This window comes from Bos javanicus, chromosome 15 (assembly GCF_032452875.1).
Source record: "Bos javanicus breed banteng chromosome 15, ARS-OSU_banteng_1.0, whole genome shotgun sequence".
Lineage (NCBI taxonomy): Eukaryota > Metazoa > Chordata > Mammalia > Artiodactyla > Bovidae > Bos > Bos javanicus.
Genome location: NC_083882.1, coordinates 826,959 through 832,807, shown reverse-complemented (window position 1 = coordinate 832,807; position 5,849 = coordinate 826,959). Strand labels below are relative to the sequence as shown.

Genomic DNA, 5,849 nt, shown 5'->3' with positions numbered 1-5,849 from the left:
ACCCCAGGAATAAGGGATATTTCATCTCTGTTGAAGAGAAGAAAGTTCACCATGAGAGAGAAAAATATATTGAAAGGAAATCTTGTCCCTAGCTATTCTGTCATAATCTGCACTTTGGCTGTTCACAACTTTCAAGACATGCATTGAAGGTTGGATGGATTGAGGAGAGGCACAATGGAGTAAGTAAGTCTTCCAGATGATATTTAAATGCATGACATTTCATTTTTTATTTATACTTGCATATAGTGCCACTTGCCAGCATCATCTTTATAACAAAGAACTAAAGAAAAAAGGTGTTCTTGGAAATGAACCCATGATAATATTTCTTTTAAAATATGAAAACAGAAATCTTCATCCAAAGAAGGGACATTTTAAGTTGAATAATTATTTGCCAGGACAGAAACAAACTGAATGAAGAAGTCAGTTGTTATTTATTATGACTCTTTTGGAAAATTACATTACCCTCCCTCTTCTGCTTTCCTGCTCTTGCAGCAATGTGAGGTTTTCAGGTACCTGAGAATACAATCTCTACTGGGAATATAACCATGATCAGGTCCTAGACCAACTGCCAGGTGACATCCTCCAATAAAATAAAACCACCTCAGGTTTAACAAGCTTAGGTAAAAGCTTGAATTTTTAAACATAAGCTTTTAATTAATAAATTCTCTTTCATTTAGAAATTTAACTTCAGGAAGTCATTTTGAAATGTAACTTCAGGAAATGTGAGTGCTTAAAATGTACTTTTCCAAGACTGGAGAATGAAAAAAGAATAATGGGTATTTTTGAAATATTATCAAATAACAGAGATCATTCACTCTGTTCATCATATACATCAAGGACTTAATACAAATGTGCTTGGAGGTTGAAACAGATTATTTAAAGTAATATGTCTTTTCTCTTTTCAAACTAGGGTATCTAGAAGACAGTTTGTGCTACTTTTAAAATAAATATGTATAATAAATGGAAAATGTATAAGTTATGTGTGAACAAGATATTCTTTAAGGTGCTAAGGATGATGTATGACTTTATGTCATACCACCAAGGGCAGTCAAATATACCCTAAATAATGAGTGATGCACAATTATTGGGATTCTGAATATACATTCAATACGGCCAAAAAATGACAAAGGGAATAACAAAATGAAGCCATATATTACATATATTCATAAAATTAATCATAATCATATCAGGTCTAACAAGGGATTGTATTTAAAGAGTCTTATTGGAAAGTTTAACATTCACAAGCTTATATGAGACTCATAATGACCCTATGAAATGGCCATTACAAATTGAAGAACAAAGGTTATTGCTAAGAAACAAACATATAGTATAAATTATTGGAAATAATATACCTAGTAAGCAAATTTGGTTTTACTTAAAATATTCCATCATATATTGCACCGTATATTGATTTATTTTTTGCAGATAATCCATTTCTCATTCATCTCTTATCTCATTCATGAAATCATGAAGCTGAACAATAATGTGACTGAGTTCATTCTACTTGGGTTATCACAGGATCCTGTTAGGAAGAAAATAGTGTTTGTCACTTTCTTGTTTTTATATTTGGGAACATTACTGGGTAGCTTCCTGATTATTTCCACCATCAAGACCAGCAGGACATTTGGAAGTCCAATGTACTTCTTCCTTTTCCACTTACCTTTATCTCTCAACTTCCATTGCCCCTAGAGTGATTTCTGATGCCCTTAGGGGAAAGAGCACAATCTCTTTCAATGAGTGCATGACTCAAGTCTTTGCATCACATCTTTTTTTGTTGTTGCCTAGAGATCTTCATCCTTATTCTCATGGCTGTTAACCACTATGTGGCCATCTGTAAGCCCCTTCGATACATGACCCTCATGAGCCATCGAACCTGTGGTGTGTTGGTAGCTGTGGCCTGGGTGGGGTCTTGTGTTCATTCTTCAGCTCAGATTCTTCTAGCCTTGAGTCTGCCTTTCTGTGGTCCCAATGTAATTGATCATTATCTATGTAACTTGCAGCCTTTGTTGAAATTGCGTGTACAGACACCTATGTGACCAACCTACTCTTGGTGTCCAACAGTGGTGCCATCTGTACAGTGAGTTTTGCCATGCTGATGTTATCCTATGCTATCATCTTGCATTCTCTGAGAAACCACAGTGCTGAAGGGAGGAAGAAAGCCCTATCCAACTGCATCTCTCACATCATCATGGTCATCTTGTTCTTTGGTCCTTGCATATTTATATACACATGCCCTGCAACTACCTTCCCCATACATAGGATGATAGCTGTGTTTTACACAGTTGGAACACCTTTGATCAACCCTCTGATTTACACACTAATGGATACAGAAGTGAAAAATGCCATGAGAATGTTATGGGGCAAGAAACTGACAACAGGTGACAAAAGATAAATGGAAGATAAATATGAAAATTTTCATATTTTTCTTCAAGTTTAGATTGACCTACAAGTCCCCAGAAAATATTATCTTTTACTGTCAGTTCATTTCACTCAGTCATATCTGAATCCTTGTGACTGCATGAATCGCAGCACACCAGGCCTCCCTGTCCATCACCAACTCCCGGACTTCACCCAAATTCATGTGCATCGAGTCGGTGATGCCATCCAGCAATCTCATCCTCTGTCATCCCCTTCTCCTCCTGCCCCCAATCCCTCCCAGCATCAGGGTCTTTTCCAATGAGTCAACTCTTTGCATGAGATGGCCAAAGTATTGGAGTTTTGGCCTCATCATCAGTCCTTCCAATGAACACCCAGGACTGATCTCCTTTAGGATGGACTGGTTGGATCTCCTTGCAGTCCAAGGGACTCTCAAGAGTCTTCTCCAACACCACAGTTCAAAAGCATCAGTTCTTCAGTGCTTCAATATAGACAGTCCACTCACGTCTATATATGACCACTGGAAAAACCATAGCCTTGACAAGACAGACTTTATTGGCAAAGTAATATCTCTACTTTTTAATATGCTATCTAGGTTGGTCATAACTTTCCTTCCAAGGAGTAAGGGGATGACAAAGGATGAGGTGGTTGGATGGCATCTCCGACTCAGTGGACATGAGTTTGAGTATGCTCCAGGAGTTGGTGATGGACAGGGAAGCTTGATGTGCTGCAGTCCATGGAGTCAAAAAGAGTCGGACACAACTGAGTGACTGAACTGACTGAATCGTCTCAATATAAGTAGAAAAAATTTTGACAAAATTCAACACCTACTTATGGTACAAACTCTTCAGAAAGTGGGCATAGAAGGAACATACCTCAAGATAATAAAGACCATCCATGACAAATATAGAGCAAATACCATTCTCAGTGGTGAAACCATTCCCCTAAAATGATGAACAAGACAAGGCTGTCCACTCTCACCACTATTATTCAACATAGTTTGTGAAGTCCTGGCCATGACAATCTGGGAAGATAAAGAAAAGAATATAAATTGGAGAAGAATAAGTAAAATTATCTGTTTGCAGATTACATAATATTGCACATAGAAAATCCTAAAGATGTCACCAGAAAACTACTGGAGCGAACCAACAAGTTTGGTAAAGTTGAAAGATAGAAAACTAATGCACAGAAATCCCCTGCATTCCTATACACTAACAATGAAAGAGCAGAAAGAAAAATTAAGGTGACAACCCCATTTACCACTGCAACATAATGAATAAAATGCCCAGGAATAAACCTACCTAATGAAACAAAAGACCTATACTCAGAAAACTATAAAACACTGAAATGAAAGAAACCAAAGATGATACAAACAGATGGAGAAATATATTATGTTCTTGGATCAGAAGAATAAATATTGTGAAATTGAATATTCTATTGAAATAAATCTATAGATTCAATGCAATCCCTATAAAATTACCAATAGCATTCTTCATAGAATTAGAACAAAAATATTTACAATTTGTATGGAAACACAGTCTATGGGGTCTTAAAGTGTCAGACATGACAGAGTGACTGAACTGAACTGAACTGACTGATAGAAACGAAGACCTCGAATATTCAAAGTAATCTTGCTAAAGAAATACAGAGCTGAGGTATCAGACTCTGTGACTTCAAGCTATACTTCAAGCTAAAGTAATCAAGACAGAATTTTACTGGCACAAAAATAAAAATATAGATAAATGATATAGGATAGAAGCCCAGAAATAAGCCTACACACCTATGAGCACCTAATGTATGACAAACGAGGCATGAATATACAATGAGAAAAGACAGTCTCTTCAGTAATGGTGTTGGGAAAGTTGGCCTACTATATCATACACAAAAATAAAATCAAAATGGACAAAAGACCTATATGTAACACTGAACACTATACAATTGCTAGAAGAATACATAGGAGAAATACTCTTTGACATAAGCAAGATTTTTGACCCACTTCCTAGCTTAATGAAAAGAAAAAAAAAGCAAATAGGTCCTAATTAAACTCAAAAACATTTGTACAGCAAAAGAAACAATAAGCAAGATAGGAAGAAAATATTCAAAATGGGAGAAAGCATTTTCAAATGGAGCAACAGATAAAGGATTAATTTCCAAAACATACAAACAACTCATGGATCTCAATATCAAAATGAAAATAACCATCAAAAAATGGGCAGAAAACCTAAAGAGACATCTCTCTAAAGAAAACATACAGATGGTCAAGAGACACATGAAAAGATGAAAATCAAAACTACAATGAGGTTTCACCTCACAATGGTCAGAACGGCCATTATATATATTAAAAAAAAATACAAACAATAAATGCTGGAGGGAGTATGGAAAAAACAATACCTTCTTTCATGGTTGGAGGGAATGTAAGTTAATACAGTCACTGTAGAGAACAGTATGAATATTCCTTAAAGAAACTAACCATAGAACTACAATATGGACAAACAAGCCCACTCCTGGACATATACCTTGAGAGAACCAGAATTCAAAAAGACACATTTACCCCAGTATTTATTGTAGCATTATTTACAATAGCCAGGGCATGGAAACAGGCTAAATGCCCAATGACAGGTGAGTGGATAAAGAAGATGTGGTACATATACACAATGGAATATTACTTAGCCATAAAAATGACAGAATAGGGTCATTTGTAGAGATGTGGTCTGTCAAACAGAATGAAGTGTCAGAAAAGAAAAAAAGGAAATATTGCATATTAATAATTATATATGAGAAATCTAGAAAAAATGGTACAGATGAATGTATTTCCAAGGCAGAAATAGAGACATAGACATAGAGAATGGACATGTGGACACAGTGGAGGAAGGTGAAGGTGAAACACATTGGGGGATTAGGATTGACATATATGCACCACCATATGTAAAATAGCTAGCTAGCCAGTGGGAACACACTATAAAATACAGGAAACTCAGCTTGGTGCTCTGTGATGACCTAAATGAGTGGGATGGGTAGGTGGAAGGAAGACTCAAGAGAGAGGAAATCAGATTAGATTAGATCAGTCACTCAGTCGTGTCTGACTCTTTGCGACCCCATGAATCACGGCACGCCAGGCCTCCCTGTCCATCACCAACTCCCGGAGTTCACTCAGACTCACGTCCATCAGAGTCAGCGATACCATCCAGCCATCTCATCCTCTGCCGTCCACTTCTCCTCCTGCTCCCAATCACTCCCAGCATCAGAGTCTTTTCCAGTGAGTCAACTCTTCGCATGAGGTGGCCAAAGTACTGGAGTTTCAGCTTTAGCATCATTCCTTCCAAAGAAATCCCAGGACTGATCTCCTTCAGAATGGACTGGTTGGATCTCCTTGCAGTCCAAGGGACTCTCAAGAGTCTTCTTCAACACCACAGTTCAGAAGCATCAATTCTTCAGTGTTCAGCCTTCTTCACAGTCCAACTGTCACATCCACA

At 37.2% G+C, this 5,849-nt stretch overlaps 1 pseudogene; it reads left to right on the top strand.

Annotated features, from left to right (window-relative positions):
- Window positions 1-1,467: 1,467 nt before the first annotated feature.
- LOC133261157 (olfactory receptor 4C16-like) lies at window positions 1,468-2,392 on the top strand (annotated as a pseudogene).
- Window positions 2,393-5,849: the final 3,457 nt, after the last annotated feature.